Here is a 17785-nt window from a genome sequence, read left to right on the forward strand (position 1 = left end):
AAATTACTCCTCCTTAAAAAGCATCATCTCGAAATGCCTGCTTCACATTTCAACACATCCCCACATGCCTTACGTCACATGTAGCTGTCTCATCTTCCAAGCTCTTGGATCACTTTTTCCATCTTTATATGGCTTTCCAGTGACCCCTATTCTTTCCTGCTCATTTCTTGGTAGTAACCTTTCATTCTTTCCACTCCTTGCTCCAAATTTCTACTACTATACTCACAGAGAGGACAGAAAATGGAGATTTCACATTCCTCCAAGACAGCCTTCACTGGAAGTCAACGAACCGAGCTACACATCCTTCAGACTTTCTGTTTTCTTTTCAAAAACAGAGTTTTGCCTGTTTCCCGAGATTCGCTATTTTTTTCACTCTGCATGACAGATGAAGGAAACAAATAGCATCAGGTTGAAACTACGGCTTTTCTGACTTAGGGAAGCTTTGCTACTTGACCAATAAGAGACTGATTTTCAGTAAAACCCCATGAACAGCCTCAAGATCCTCAACTAGCACATTTCATCACTGTCTCATGAGCTGTCGCAAATGTAACTTAAATAAGATCTCATAAGACCTTTGCTTCTGTTCTTCTCAAAGCACGCTTAAGAGCGGCAGGGTCACTGCACCTACTTTACATCAGTGCATGATTAGTTTCTTTTAAAATCTATTCTCTTCTCTTAATCCTGAAATGCTGCCACTCTTGAATAATGGAGATGGGGAAGAAATTACAGAAGCAGTGAACTTTAGGGAAGACTATCTAGACCAAAAACCAGAGGTATGCTTAGAATCTTGTTTGCCCCATATAAAAAGGAGAGAAAATGATCATTTTTACTAGTGACCGTCACAGATCACAAGAGAAAAACTAAGGAAAAATAATAATCTTAAATCTGTTCAGCCTTTAACTAGCTCTGTGTACTCCAGATAGAACATAAACGTCAGAAAAACCTCAACCCCATAAAATCCAACTAGCACTTTAACACTGATTAGTGTTAGATTAGATTAGTCATTTTTTACCACCTCTCCAAGAAACAGAAAATACAGCATTAGTTAAAAATTCCTAAGCCTGTGACCATTTCACATTTCCCCTTCTGCGCTGAGCTGCCTTGTCGTTGCTTCTATTGCACTGACCCCTCAATTTGGCTAGGGAAAAGAAGGCTCTTCTGCATACACCTCGCTTCTCCACCTCCTGAGCACAGCGTACACAATGATTAAGACTTTCTGCCAACGGGTTAGGCTCCTAAAAGCATTCCAGCTGAAAATAGGTTGGTCTGTACTAAAGGACTCTCCTCCCCCGCCCCCGGCTCCCAACCCGCCTCATCTTCTTCAGCAATAATAAAGTACAGAGGGGACTGTGCTTTCACAGCAGAGCAAAAACAGGCCGGCTCCATTCAAGCAAACAAAGGTGGCTCCTAACTTAATACCCGTGTGAGTTCTGGGTGCAGCCTCGTGTTTTTCAAGAACTGCAAATAAAGGGAACAGGATCCTCAAATGAACTTTGCTAAAGGGCACTATGACAGAAAACGTAATCTCTACCAAAAAGAAAGTCTGAAACACAAAAGCACAGGAGTGGCTTCTTACTGATGAGATTTTGATGGCTTGCTGCATTACACAGTGTTGAGAAATATGCCCAAATTTGGAAGCAGATTCACACATATCCTTCCCAAACACTGGAATTGCAGGTGTCACAGGCAAATACCGCTCTACATACTCTTCTCTTGATGCTGCCGTCTTTACTGAGTGCATCTAGAGGACTGCGAACGGGGGAGACGCGTTGGATCTGTACCTAAAATTTGTAAAATGAAGATTATAGAATTTCTTATCCTCTGTGAAGGTGACATCTCTAAGAAATTATGTTTTACCACAAACTACAACACATTTGGTAACCAAAACATTGAGATTTTGATTAACTGAGAAAAAAAATAAAATCAGCTGACACTTGGCAGAGTAGCACATATCTAACATGCGGAGCAGGAACATACCCTCCCCAAATAAAACATACTGCTCTCCGAAATACTATGATTAAGCATCATGATTTCTGGATCAGCTGTCTGAGACCACAGAAAAGAGGAACCATGCAGTTTTGACATTACTTGGAGTAGTCAGGAGAAATGCAATCATGCATCGCAGAAACCTCATCTTGAAGGAACTGCTTCCGGAAAATCCATTACAACGACAAAAATTATTACCCTTATTGGTCCCCAGTTTCTGGGGGGGGGATTTGCAGGAGTGATACAGCAATACCGACAACTTCTGTATCACTGCGTATCTTGTCTGGGCCCACAAAAGCACTGTGCCTCTGCTGCTAGAGCGAGGTGCTGGGACTGAAAGGCAAATTCAGTTTTCAAAATCTGTGTCTGTCTCCTGTGTCAGACGACTTCAGGTGTCCTGCATTGTTGCTGCCTTTCCACTTTGTTTTCCTGCATGCCTATCAGAGCATCTTTTAGTACCACTGCCTGACTTCACAGACTTCAAGTTTCTGGATTACATGACTCTGACTGAAGATGCCGATTTGGTACGACCTTAAAGCTGTGAAATGTGACTTAGCTAAACAAAGCTACTTTCCCTGCACACCTCCAGTGAACAAAAGCCTAACTTATGGTTTCTCGGAGGACAGTTTTAAGCCCTAATTGATCCCAGATGCATAGGGCCCGTAAACCCGTCAAGGAAAATCAAACATTCAAACAACATGTAAAAAGGCAAGAAAGTAAGAAAAAGATTTCTCATAAGGGTTCCACTTCCAGATGTCACTTCAGAGACATTCCAGATTTCATGTGGCATCTAAAGTCTTGCCATCCAGAAGGAATCATTTGGCATCGCTCACCTCCGGCAGCCTCCTTCACTAAACAACCGCTGCTTGTAAGCTTTAGTTTCTTCAACACACAAATAAAAACATGAGCCCACCACAGCAGTGGTACAAAGGCAAAAAGGCAAACAAATGCCATGCAGGGAAGAGCAACAGCAATAACTTGACCTGCCTATTGCTTCATTTTACCACTTCTCACAGTGATGGTGAGAACATGAATTTTTGGTTACCTTTATGGACTCACAAAGGTGTTTTTCTGCTCTCTGGTAATCACTTGGTTAATAAAAGAACAACTACGGATATACTTTCTAGCACATAAGAAAATAAACACAAAAGGCAGAAAAATTGGTTTCAATTTCATGCTGCTAAGAAGAGAGAAGAGACCTTCCTATTACAACTTCCTTTGCTACAGTGACTGCTAGGAACTATTGCAAAAATTTGGATTTTCTTTTGCAAGTTACAGAGCACTAGATCTTCTTCCTAACAGAAAGATGTTACCTCTTTTGAGTCCTTATATTATTTTAGGTAAAGCCTTCACCACCTCTGACGTCACTTTGAACAGCAGATGTGCAGATTCACCTACACAAATTCAATTCACCAGCTTAAAACTGTTCTGAAAAAGATATTTAATAGCAACTCTTCAAGCAGCGAAACTTCTCTTGACATATACTTGAAAGCAATTAATAAAAAAAATCCTAAAAAAACGCAAGATATGTCAACATGATTCCGCAGGTGAGCAGAGATACCTGCAACTGCGAAACAGTCTCAGCAGACTGGCAAAGGGGACACCGCACCACAGAAACGCAGATAAGCAGCTCTTGGTCTCCATGAAATCGTGAGGCGATCCGAACTCTGACGTTCTTACTGACTTCTCTGAAACAATTTCAGCAAGCCCCTACATAAGCACAGTGCTCTATTTACTTTTTTTAATTTTTTTTTTTTTTTTTTTTTTGGCATTCATCAGTTCACTACTGGTTTAAATGAGGGGAAAAGACACACGCCAGCTCCCTGTCCTGTCACCTCGGTCTCTCCTCGTGTGACATGTCTGGAGTGGTGTTTCAGCAAACGTCTTGTTTACTACCAGGGACCAGACTGCCGAATCTTGAAGTGAATTTGGTACATGGTGTACTATAACAAAAAAATATGCAGAACGAGCTGCAAACAGCATGTGAAACTTTACTGGATGACCCGCCAAAGGATAAGGACAAGCTGAGCTAATTTAAGTGGTTATGATCTCTACAATACATATTTCCTCCCACTTCTGCCCTCCCTCTCTGTTCCAGGGTATGTTCTGCCTGCAAATGAAGATAACCTCCTGTGCCCTGCATTAACTTGCTCAGCAATTAATAAGTTAATAGCTGTGATTCAGTATTGGGCAAAAGAAACAAAAAAGAAACAAAAGAAGAGATTTCCAGACAGATGGTGTGGCCCATTGTTGTACTCTTCCCTTAAAGTCCTTCTGAGCAACAGCAACAAGTGTTTTTCCACTCAGTGAGACTTTCCCTACCGTCTCCCCATCAGATTTGTGGTATCTCAGAAAAGAGACCCCCCCCCCCCTCTTGCCTCAGCGGATGCATCAATACAGTTTGGAATTGAGCACAAAATTAACTGTCCCTGTCAAACTTTGTTGACAGTGTGTGTATTTCAATACAGACATTTTACTGTACAAATTCTGCAGCTTGGTTGGTATCAGCCTGGCTCTTTCACCTGACACCCCTCTCCTGAACGCAGGATAAAGGCTGTCATCGCACCCACTGTCTCTTACTGTAGCAATAAGTATTGGAATAGATCTAGCATAGAGTACTGATTAGACAGGTTTAATAGCAGTGAATCTCAAATTACGCTGCTGGAGTTGGAAATTATTTTGTCAATAATAGCCTGGGAGAGAGTTACCGATTTCTGATGTCACAGGGACTGATGTGAGCGCTGACCGGCTTGTACCACTGTTCATACACATCCTTGTAGGAGGGAGGGGATGCAACTATCCAGCATGCCTTCAGACCAGCTGCCAACAAATTGCACAAGTTACGCCTGTTACTACAGCCCACACAACACTACCCTCCGTTGTCCCAGTAAAGACCAGTTATACAGACATGCCTCCTCCCAAAGCCTGCCTGCCTGTTCCTTCTAGTAACTGGACAGACTGCTTTAAAGAGCTACGGAGCTATAGCATTTCGCTCGTTTGGAAGCTCTTCATCAGAATGAATAAATTCACTGTGAAAATGGATTTGTGAGGTTTTACTGAGGGGTCGTGGAAGTCTGGAAGGGGAGGGGCAGAGGGAAGGGACAGTGTCACTCTGTTGGCTGTGCGGGCCGTACCGTTGCTCCCCTGGAAGCAGCATCTGCCTGTAAAGCCAGACATTTATCGAGTCCAACTTCACTGTCTAGAAAAATAGATTTTACTGGAATTTGCTAACATATGGAAAGGTTCAGACACAACAGGAAATCTCTACCTTGCAAACACTGCAAAAAAAAAAAAACCAACCCAAAAAAACCCAACAAAAAACTCAACCCATCAACAACCAAACCCAAACCCCAGAGTAAAACATACTTGATGGTCTCTGCCCTTTCCTACTAGCAGGAGTGAGTATCACAAAAGTTACAACCAGCCGTAAGAAACTGGCCAGATTTATCAGTCCAAGATCAATCACAGACTGAAGAAGCAACAAAACCGAGCTTGTCATTCACTTCTGCAGAAGAAATTGAGATCCTAACAGGAAATGAGGTGAATTTTCCATGCTTCTGTTATGCTGGCACATCACACAGGGGCAAAAAAATCATTTTTCACATACACCAAGACAGGTAATAACTACACAGAGTAAAAAATACTTATGTAAGTAATACCTCAACCCCAAAACACAGCACGCACATTTGCCCAAACGCCAACTGGAAACCAGTCCGTACCCAGAAACATTTTTCCATCAAATCTCTATCCTTACAGAGAAATCACCAAGTCATTTCTTTGCAGCAATCAATGCTTAATTCACTTTGACATTAAATTTAAATTCTTTGCATATATTGTTTAAGAGATAGGACTTTTTCTTTCGCAGGCTGACTGCGTTAATCCAACGGCATCGACTTCTAGCCAGATAATTTCTGCTCACAGAACTTCTGTTATTGGTGAAGTAATGTACTGTTTGGGCACAAGCATTTCCAGAACAATTATTTTTTTAAAAAAAGGATAATTTCCCAACCTGACAGAACAGATAAACAATGAAGAAACTGTCTAAACAAAATATCATTAAGGCTTAAAAGCGAGGGAAGAAGGAAGGGACGGAGACATGCAGCAAGAATAATGCAGTATTTTAAACGTTTCACTGTCATCAACAAATGGCTTGTTAATAATAAATAAACTGGCAACTACAATGGACAATTGAGCTGGTTGGCCTGAAAACCAGAATTGGTCTGTACTAACCCCTCTCTCCTGCCATCACTGCCTGGCTCTATGGTAGCGCGATGAGGTTTTGTAATATTCCACCCAACAAGCTGGGGGCCGCATCCCAACACACGGAGCTGCAGGAACACTAGCAGGGGACGTCCCGTGGGATGGCGAAGGCTTACAGACATCTGCAAAAGGGTTGGCAGCGAGGTGGGCTGAGACAGCTGAGAGCGATCAGGAGAGCAGCCTCCAGCGAGACCTCTGGACAGCAAGTGCCATCCCTACCTGCCACCTGATCTCCAGTGTGCTGCCCGACCCTCCTCAAAACCTCTGGGGAGACCAGGGTAAATGAACATAAATATCCTAAGCAGATTAGATCACAGGAGTGGGGATCCCCTCTTCTGGCTGTTGAAAAACATCCTCCTCTCATCCCATGTGCATCATCTGCTTTCCGGCTTTTCTCAGTTTTGTTTTGTTTTGGGTTCTTTTTGTTCCCCCCTCCAATCTGAGCACTTGTGACTTCGATGGCCAAAAAAAGCAGAAGGACAAAAACTTTCCCAAGTTCAGATCTAACACAGCCACTGAAGATGTCAACGCAGGTACTGTCTACCCTACTGCTGCTCCAACTTCAGAGTGGCAACGTCCTAAACAACTGTCTTGGAAATGATTCAGTGTCACAAAGATACACCACAGAATCAGGGATTTTATTATTGCGATGCTCTCACATACATAATACATCTGCTTCTATGTTTGTATGATGCCTTCTTCAATTGCAATTTGTCAGCCAAAGCATACATTCTGCATAATATATAACATAACCTCCTCTTAGCCACCAACCGCATTAAAAGCAGGACAGCAGCATGTTCAGCTGCGGATCACCTCGCAGATTGCTTTACTGATAACAGCAACAGCTGGCCAGAGCATTTAGCTATTACTTAAGCCAAACAAAAGCAAAATACTAACAAACACCACCTTGGGAATTTTAACCTCAACTTGCTCCGCCACCTGAAAAGCATCTTAGGAAAAAACATCAGAAATAAGAGAGCTAACTTAATGAGATCAAATAAAAATGAAGAAGTCCAGAGGTGTATTACTAAAGAAAAAACAAACAAACAAACCAAAACCGAACTCATCTTTCCTACTTTCCCTTCTGCCTTCAGCCAACTCACACCTGTATACCTCAAAGAGTTTTTAAAAGGTGCTCCAGGGAAGTTTGCAACTTCCTGAAGCCAGAAGAGACTTACAGTTTCCACTGCCTCAGTCTTCGCTTTCAGCAGTGCAATACAGCTCTTAGCTCTCCTTGTGCAAGGAAAAAAGATTAAGTTTTCAGCAGTAATCCGAAGCTAGAAAGAAAATGATTTCAACACAAATTTAAAAAATTGCCCTCGCATTCAGTAGGACTCTTCCACAACACAATAATCAACAGAGGATCTCAAATTTATGTCATTTGCATTCACAGCGCAGCCTGTGCTTCCAAAAAAAAAAAAAAAAAAAAAAAAAAGAAAAAATGACATCAGGCAAACCTTTTTGAATAGGAGCTCTGTGGCTAGTCAGGGAAAGATCATTGTTCTGGCCTCAATAATTAATATGAGTACTACAAGACTGCTGCTAAACCTTCCCATGACAAAATACAGCCCACAAGGAGTTCAGCGAAGACGTGTCAGATGGAGCGTCCTCACCCAAGCCCCCAGTTTCATGAACTCTGCAGAGGCACTGCTGTGTCAGATGGTCCCGTCTTCCACACTGCAAGATTAAGGAGACGCTCTGTCACCTTATTGATTTACCATGCACTGAACTAATTTACAACAACGAAATAGTACCTCTGTGCAGCGGCACTCCCTCTGAGAAATCACCTGCTCTCACGTGGGTCAGGAGAGACATCTTCACAGTCATCCCACCAGGGCAAGACCAGTGCCCCTGCCCACCCCCCTGAAAAAGCACAACATCAGTCTGAATACATAAAAGAAAAAAATCTCTATTCACAGATTTTTCAATGCAAAAAAAATCAGTAGATAGTACACTACCCTGAAGTGTTTATCTTGCAGGGAAATCTTTTCCATATGCCACTCTATTTTGCCTGTCATCATGCCTCATGCCCCTTTTGAGGATGACAAAAGCAGGCAGACCACAGTTATGCACTGGGTCGCACCAAAGGGCAGACAGTTCAAGCGCCTGTAATTAACCTATGCGTGTCTGCCTTTCTCCTTTGCCTGCTCTGATGTTTATCCCCAGAAGGGACCTTCAGATGTTTTACTGTGGCCACTGTGAAGGCTCTTCAGTGAGTAGATTATTCCCCAAATTACAAGCTGTTCATTCTTTCTGGAATTGTTTTTGTCTTGGGGTTGTGTTTTTTGTTGTTTTGAGTTTGGGGTTTTTTTTGTTTGTTTGTTTGGTTTGGTTTTTTTTTTTGTTTATTCTGGCAAACCAAGGGTCTGATCCTGTGCCCATGAAGTTCATATGCATTTTGTTGATGACCTCAGTGGCAGGCAGGAGGACTCCCACTTCCCCAGGCATTTGCTACAGGTCCAACCCTGCTGAAGCCTGAGAGCCCCAACACAATTCTTTCTCCAGCACGTATTCTCAAGATTTCCTGTTGTTGGTTACTCATGGCAAAAGGTATTTGAGGAGATGATGACGTTACAATGTTGATGGAAGCAGAATGGATTAATTGTGACACTTCTTTTCTCATTAATGGAAGTGACCAGGAACATCTTGAAGGGAAAATAACAAACATCTTTCCTCCTCTGTGTCAGCAGTAGCAAGATGCTCACTTAAAAGGTCTTTTCTAAGGCACATAAACATCTCATCATGAAGGCAGGAAACTAAACATTGCCGTATCTGATTAAAAATAAAAAAGATTTTTCTTGGCCTTTCTAGTCTTCTGTGTCCAAAACAACTCCTTTGCCTCAGGATGTTCTCGGGGATTTGTACATTTACTATTTCTTTTACTGTCTGCTATGGGAAGAACATGCCACATTTTACTAATAAGCAGAAAACACATTTTGAAAGGACAAACCCATGGTATTTGGCATTGTAACATGTGAAATCATGAACACGCTCACCCAAAGTCACGTCAATTATGGTACAAACTGGACACATATCAGGAGCAGGCTAATGCACAAGGCATGGAGCAGCACACCAGGTTTCTCTGCCTACTGCTTGGGTGAGATTTTTTTTTTAAAAAGGCACTCATTATTATCTATTCAAATCTCAACATTTTTGCTGAAAGTGCCACCACAGTGCTGTCCATAACTGAATCATGCTCCTTTTCCCCATTAAACACAGGATACTTTTTCTCTCTCTGCTAGACATTGAGGGACTTGAAATCTTATTTACCATTGGATAAAATTTACATTTACTTTCTGTAGTTGTCCTTTTTAGGAATCCTTTTTGTACTTCCCCAGCCTAGGTCAGTTTGCACCATCCAGTGCAATCCTCTCACTTGCTCAACCTCCTTTCCTGATTATTTCTGTATTGTATCTATTCCATACCCATCTCTTGGGCAGCATTTTCTTGCTGTTTTTTAAATCTGAAATCATACTTCATCTTCTCTTGAATCCTCCTGCTTCTCTAAATCTTCTTCTGAGCTTTGTCTGAAAAGTCCAAAAAAATACTTCATGGCTTCCTCAGTTTTCTCATTTTCCTGCAGTTCCCCCTTTAAAGCCAGCGCATCAGGTTGCCTTCCCGTTACCATCCAGAACCTCTAGACTTATTTCAGTCATTGTCTATCAGGAACGTAGCTTCTCCTAATGACCTCCATTAGTGCTTGCTCGTTAAGGATTGCTTGGAGATGATCATTGCTTTACCACTCAGCAAGGCTGGAGAACCTCTTCCCACTCTCGCTTGGGGGAGTGAGTGAGCGTCTGCCTTAATGCAAAGGGTGACGGCTGGTAGATGCATGTTTCTTCAGATGTATTAGGAGCTTCTTCAACAGAATGGCCAGGTCAGCATAAGATAAAATAACCAAATCCACACACAAAAATTGCTTTAATGCATCTGTACTAACCACAGCACCAGCTTCAAGAAAGAACTGCAGCAGCAGCTCCTCTGGGTTTTTTTTTTTTTTAATTAGTGAGTGGTAGAACAATAAGATATCCCTGAAAGTGAATTTCTAATTTCTCTGTTTCAAGTAAAAGCAATGTGAACTAGGAAGACTCCAGAGTAATAGTTCATGCCATCATCTAATTTCAACCTTCTCTCACTACTCTAAACTGCAAGAAAAAATCACCAGACTATAAAGAGGAAAAATACAGCTAGACACTGACTGCTGGAAAATAACACCAATCTGCTCAGGTTTATGTAAACAAGTAACTGCAATGTGGATGGTCTTGCATAGCACAACCACAAGGAAGCTGCTGTCATATGACAATGTTTTCATAATCTGCACTTTCATCGTAATGGCTTCTAAAGTACCGAATACTTATAAAAGAAGTAATTTCAAAACAGTTTCTTAAACTCCCTTAAAATTATTTATTTCTACCGACAGACATTAAATTTGAAGAAGTTAACTAACAGGGAGAAAAGTTCAAAGTCACCATGGATAGCTCATCATTTAAGATGCATCATTAACTGTTGCCAGCACACTGCGCGTGTGCGTGTGTAAAAGAAGCAAGTATGGAGCATGCTTTTGTCCTCCTCTGTTATAAACAAAAAAAAGCAAGCAAGGAGCTGCTCGTTAAAATTATTCTGAACACTGGGACTGCAAGAAGCAGTTTTCACAACACAGAGGCAAGACGGAGGCATTGCCTCAGGCTGGTAGTGGACAGAATTTAACTCTTAGTGCCTTCCCCTCACTATTTTGCTTACTAATCAGTATCATTAAAGGAGACAAAAATAGGCCAAGTCACTTGTATCAAGGTATAAACCACCATATAAGATATCAGGATGCTTTTCTTCAGCTATTGCACCTCAGCAGGAAAAGCACCAGAACTTACCTTCTCAACAACTTACAAACAGACATTTAATATTTATTTCCAAGAAGAAAAAACACTGATACAATTCAACACTTCCATGGGTCAGCAACAGAGACTAACCCTACCTGACGTGATTCACCTTTTGTTTAAGACTCATAATAGTAGTAGTAGTAGTACGCTGGAATTCTTCTGAAACAAGTTTATATTTAAACATTCAGGCAATATCCTTTTCACTAGATAAAAAACATCTGGATGATAACAGAATGTCACAATTCTCTAAACAGCTTTGAGGGGGGCCAGCACTAAACCAAATACTTTTCCCACCCCCACCTCCCCCCCATCCACAAAACAGATGTTCAATCTTCAGGCAGAATGAACCACCACGAAATACAATAATCTGGAAATGCTGAAGCCAAGGAAGTCCGCAATTAAGCATGCCAAACCCCAAACCCTAAATCACAAATGTACCATCCTAACATAGATCTACACGGACCCTGACCAACAGTGCAGAAACAGGAGTTTAATGAAGTTTATCTGAGACAGAAATTTGCCAACAACCCCCCACAAAAAAAGTACATTAAAAACTGCAAGGCATCACCTTAACAAGGTTCAGGCGAGCACCAATGCAGACACAGTAACTGTTTATCAACCCCTCAAACTAGAAATAACAGTCATGCTGCTTCAGAAATATTTTTGTAACATCTGCATCAGTTCAACTGACTGCTCTCCAGGCAATTTCTGCAGTGCTGTATTTTGCATAGTTAAGCTGAATGAAGTTTGAAAGAATTTAGAACTGACAATAAGAAAGAATTATCTTAATGACAGGGTTTAAATTCCCTATTCTCACGTCACTGCTTTTTCCCAAGGCCACAAACAAACTTATCTGATGGACAGCAGTGACCCAGAAATAAGATCTTACCTTTGATCTTGCCAGGACGGAGGGGGAGCAAAGCCAGTAGCCCAAGACAACAAAAATCCTAATGTTGACAAATGAAAGGTAATTACTTCTTGCCCACCATGTGAGTCTCTGGTGTGCTCAGGACAATACACCCAGAACGTGAGAGTCCATGCTGTAAAATCAGGGCTGGTTACTAGTTTTCTTGGCAGAGACCAAAAGGGCTTCCTTATCCCCTCAGTCTGCATCACGTTCCCCACCGTCTACAGCATGCCAGTTCAACTGGTCGGGGTTTTTTTTGGAGGAACAGTTTTTAGGGATGATCAGGAAGTAACAAGCTCCCCAAAATACCCTGGGAGCAGCAGCAGCTGTCAGGGATGCTGGGTAGAGAGCTGCAGCAGAGTACTGGGTTTTGGCCTCAGGTAGCTCATGCTGATCATTCCATGAATTCAAGGTTTATAAACGCAAAGCAGTTCTGAAATATGCCCTGAAAGGAGATAGATGAAGAAAACACCAAGATTTCATCACCTTTCCCTCCGACTCTCCCCCTCTCAATTATCAAGTGAAGTTTAATGCAACTAAGGCTGCTGCCTATCTGAGTAAGCAGGTAAACACAGAGGATTAGCACGCAGCTTGACTAATTCACTTTAAGAATCGACTTGGATTAACTCCGAGTTGTGTTTAGAAGACAAGCTGTTAGTGCATACAAGAGGTCACATGAATTAAGTAGGTTGTTGTAAATTCACACCATACTTCAGTGATTACTCAGCTTCTCCGACTAGGTCCTCCACATACATGCTGCCCAACAGAAACAACAAATATGTCAATCAGAACATTTAGGAGATACCGAAAATTCAAGAGGAAAATGAAAAGCCAGGAGGCCGAATGCAGTCAGTGTCAGAACAGAACAAGAAAAAAAAAAATCTAACACATATGATGTGTTAGTGTCCAAGCACTAGTCTGTCTCACCACTTTTCAGATAACAATACTTTTGCACATCTTTTAACAACCAAGAAAGAAGAAAAAGCAATCCTATGAGAGAAAAGTGCAACTGAATAGCAATGGATTATTCTCAAAGGAAAAAGAAAACCAAAACTAAATAGCAGTTTGCCTCAAACTCTCCCCTTGGAACTCAGTGCACATTAGCATGGGTATAAACATTAAATGCACACACACTTCAAAGCCTCCTTAAAACAGTTTGTAACAAAAGCATAAGCCATAAAGCATTACTCGGGAACCACTAAAGACTCTTTTTTTTGCAACTACACAAATAAACTAAGAAGTCCAAGGGATCCAGGCCACAAAAGGAGAACCAACTGAAATCCACCCACAAACCAGATTTTTTAGGCATCCCACAATCCAACCCACCAGCTGTGTCCACGACACCAAAGCTGAAGGCCCACGCAGAGCTCCTCTGACCCCTGACAAAGCCCACTTAGGCCTGCTGGGTCTGATTTTCGGTCTCTCCTGCTGCTGAGCTGCCTCTCCTAGGCTGACCAACCTTACACAAACATGCTTCACGGCGTGATGGCAGAATTGACACTGTTTTGGAGAAACCCAACTTGGTCAGCCACTGCATAAGGCCACTGCTGGGTCCCGTCTGCTGCCTCCTTCCAAGGATGCCACACTTAACCCAACAGGCAACACTGCCAGTGGGAAGGGCAAAGCAATATCGCTTACCAAATCCTCAAAAGTTTCCCAGTATAGCTATACTGGCATCCCCCTCTAGTGGAGACGCAGCTCACACCGCTACGAGTCCCCACTGCAGGATCTCGGGGGGAAGTTAATCAAACCACAGGGGGAACCGTCGGGGGAGATACGGGGCACAGGATGACTTCTGCCCCCATTACGGGAGGCAGATGCACAGCAGCTTCGTGTTACAGTTTGCTACCGACCAAGAAACACCACCTCATCTTGGTAGCTCCAAGGAAGGTCAGTGTTTCCTCTCCCTCCATTTCCACATGCCTGCCAATGCTGGAGCACGAAGGAGCAGGGTGTGGCTTCAACGCCAAAGCCTTTCCCGCAGTTTTGTGCTGCTCTCCTGAAGGAAAAAGTGACTCCTTTCCCACAATAATCGTAACGAGAGCCCCTTCACAGAGTCTTCACGGCATATTAAGAAAAATTTAGAGAGGAGAACCGAAAAAGCTATAAACAAGTCTCTCAACCAGAACTTCACCATTAAAATCTGGGCAACTGGCTTCTGTTCGTAAGAAACTTTGTGGCAGAGATGCTGAGGACAGAAGTATGCAGGACCACAGCAGAAGTGTTTCTTCAGGCGTATTAGTTTTAAGGCATTTGTGTGTTCTACAATCATGTAATTCCCTCCTGTCATCAGGCTGTCATCAGCTTGCACATCTCTCCCTGCATTTTTTTTTTCTCTAGGCTGAACCTCTTCGGATGCTTCTGTGTGTGAAACTTCAGCAACCCAAGGCAGGGAACAGAAACCTACCGTACTTCTTGGAAAACCAGGCACTAAGCTATGCTGTTCCTATCAACTATTTGCAAAATTGCTATAATTCTAGAGACCTGTTTTAAGTCTATTCACTAATTACCAGAATTCCTTTGATCACAGTAACACTCTGAAGTCTCGGCTTCCAGTCCCATTTGCATGGGGTATTTGAAATAGGACACTGCAACCGCTGTAAACAAGTAGCTGAAAGACTAGGGGAGCAAATGAGCAAACAGATGAATTTGCAAAAGTCTTCTCCAGTTTGCAAGGCTTCCGTTTGGGGAAATGCACTGCTCTGAGGTGAAGTTTTCATCAATTCCATCCAAAGCTTTAGGAGGAACAAAAATGAACCTGATGTGTTGCCAGCCGCATGAGGACAGCTCTCAACACCCCGCGTAGAAACCATGCACAGCGCAGGTCAAAGGCGCCCTGGCTCATCTCCATGTCTGCAGCATTTTGGGAGGAAGAGCAGCAAAAGGGAAGACCACTAAACTCAACAGGCATTTATAATGGTATCTTTCAAGTACAACACACCACATGCAAGATGGTATTCCTTGAACACTGGGTACCTACACAGACATCAATTTGCTTGAAGTTGGTTACCCCACTGCACCATCTCAGGAAAACAATGTGTGAACCCCATTGCATGACAAGAGGAATGAGGGAGCAGTGACCCTGTTGGAGCACTGGCCTTGTGTCTGCAAGAACGTAGTGGTAAGCCGGGGGGGATGTGGATAGAAAACAGCTGAATGCCCCAAAGAGTCCTTCACCAAAAGCCAGGGAAGGGTTTGCTCCTCGACCAAATCTAACGATTATGTGGATGGTAATCACATGCTCAGATGTGACTCCCAGCAGGTTCTAGTTGTTACCGCGGCATATAGGACAACAACATGCTCTTAGTACCTTCGCTATCTCCTCCCGACAAGACAGAACTGCCCAGGGACATTCCTGGATGGACCCAGGGAACATTCAATTTATTCTCCCATAACAATAATTTGCCAATCAGACACTTCAGCAGAGCTGTGTCCACATTTGCAAAGACATTTTCCAAGTGCAGCAGTCAATGACATGCAACACAGTATTAATACCGAAGTTACTGGGCAGCACTCTCCTTTGGGACTTACAGACTTATCGTCATCAGTCTAAATCTATTATTCTGGTCTATCGCACATTCCCCTACCAATTTCCCAAATGCTTTTGTACTTCAATAATTAGTTATATATGTTCAAAACTTGCAGGCAACTATAGAAATGCACCACAAAATTTAATCCTGTAAGCACAACCTGAGGCAAAGTAGCCAAATTGCCCCTTTGCATCCTGCATTACAGCTTCATTACCACATCAAAACAACACTTCTCCACGGCAGCTCATCTCAGGACTGAACATACCTTGTAAAACTACTGACCCAATCTCTACAGGGAATGACTGAAAACACACCTGTCACAATAGGCATGGAAACAGCAACTACACAAAAATTTGTGCGTAATTTACTTCTACTAGCTGGACTGTCAATGAAAGTGCTCAGAAATGTCTGGATAGAAAAGCAAACACACACACACATACAACCCTGACAGCGTTTGCTACTACTTCATATTTGGTTACAAGCAACTGTGAAAATGGTTAGTAAAATAACAACAAAATCCTAAAGGTGCTAGGACCCAAGAAGTGACATCACAGCTGCACAGTAAGGGATTGGAAAAAACAAAGCAACCACAAGAAAAGGGATACCACCAAGAAAGAGAGTGAGCACCTGATGCAGGCACGAGAAGTGAAGGAATACTGTGACCTGACCACAGTAACTACTGACACAAGTCCCTCCCAGTGCAAGGCAACTTCTTCTAGGAGCAAGATGACCTCCTCCGGAAATAGATGTTGGCTTGAGATATTAACCCGCAGTCCTTCACCGAGGTGTCCTGCCTTCAGCCAGCTAATTGAGGGCCAGCAGCTGTAGCTGGTGCCACTGCTTGACAATTTGCTTCTCCTTGCTCCAAAGCAGCAGGAGAGCCGAGGTGCTCACCACCCGCTGGGGTGCTGTGCTGGGAGCTGAAGGGACAGTGACCAGGGCACCGGCAGCATCCCAGGGCCAGGATCAGCCCTTCCACCTTGCTCACCGCTGGGGAAGCTGATTCAGAAGCGAGCAGCAAATAAACTTGGGATGTCTTCTGCACCAGAATCCTGATGACACCTGCAGTGTCTGTGGATGGCATGCTCGCTCCATCACCAGCAGCAGGTCAAGGCTTTGGGACGCCATCCTGCAGGTCTGACTTTCCCGATGGCCCAAAAGCAGATTGCACTATCCGTCACTAAACATTTAGTGAAATTCAGCGGCTGCAGAGCCTTTACTGATGCCCTATTGCAACAGACAAAACAACACTTGCCACGCTTGCAAGGTAAGTAGCTATTTCCTTCTGAGAGGTTAGCAAACACCAACCTGAAGTATAAGCTCCTAACAAATAGACGTGACCTGTACAGCATCTCCCTTGACTTCTCAGATGCCAGTAAGTCTTTCCTGGAGTTCATGTTAAGCTCAGTGCTCTTAAATAATCATTCACACATCCAAAGAAGATAAAAATCTCTCTGTGCAGTGAGCATTCAATACTCATCCAACACTTTTTTTAAAAAAATTTAAACAGAGCTGCAGCTAACTTCTTCACAAAAAAGGATAGTGCTGTAGTTATACATACTTTTTTTTCCACCCAGGCTGAAAACAATCATCCCCAAATGGCCAAAGAACTTCTAAGAAAAGTCTCTGCAAACTGCTCCCATAAATAATGTCCTGGCACTATTTCGTATTTGACATACACGCCCTAAAAAGAGGGGGAGGAGGGAGGGAAAGGGGCTTACAATGAAAAACAGTATGCATTTCCTTTGCCAGATTTTTACCACTCTTAAAATCTCCAGCATTTTGTACAGAAAAGATCTTGCCTTTGATGTCAATCCAATGCTTTTTTGCTTGCTCCTGCAAGCACTGCAGTATGCAATACATTTTCTAGCTGGCAAAGAAACAGATATACTGTCTAGAGAGTGCCTGTGAAATTCACCCTACTCAGAAGGTCACTGTGGCATGTAAATTCCTACAGAAAAGGCTAAATGGTGTGTAGGCCTCATGCTGGTGTATTACAGAGAGTTGAAGTTTATCATAAACGACTATCAAACTCATCAGCACTTTTCCCCAGCAGTTTCAGGAGATGTTTGCCTGTTATTCAGACTCAGAAGCAGAGAGATAATATTAGGCTTGCATACTTGGCACCTTTGTATTTTTAAATAGAAGGTGAAAGCACCTCCAAATTTTATCTAGAGTATGCCACGTGGAAGCCAAAAAAAAAAAAAAAAGCAGTTCCAGTGCCT

The 17785-nt window shown here is 42.7% G+C and overlaps 1 protein-coding gene across 4 annotated transcripts in view; it reads right to left on the reverse strand.

Moving 5' to 3' along the window:
- The window catches only part of LPAR1 (lysophosphatidic acid receptor 1), an 84836-nt gene that overhangs the window by 62060 nt on the left and 4991 nt on the right, over positions 1 to 17785 (reverse strand). Inside the window, exon 3 of one of the 4 annotated variants that reach the window (XM_054185916.1) lies at positions 1577 to 1781. The exons of 2 other annotated variants lie outside the window; for them this stretch is intronic. The gene's annotated coding sequence lies outside the window, so the exon portion shown is untranslated. Of the gene's footprint in view, positions 1 to 1576; positions 1782 to 4694; positions 4962 to 17785 lie in introns of those variants that run through there. One more of the 4 variants, XM_054185918.1, reaches the window with a different exon arrangement.

The sequence above is a fragment of the Rissa tridactyla genome, chromosome Z, assembly GCF_028500815.1.
Source record: "Rissa tridactyla isolate bRisTri1 chromosome Z, bRisTri1.patW.cur.20221130, whole genome shotgun sequence".
NCBI lineage: Eukaryota > Metazoa > Chordata > Aves > Charadriiformes > Laridae > Rissa > Rissa tridactyla.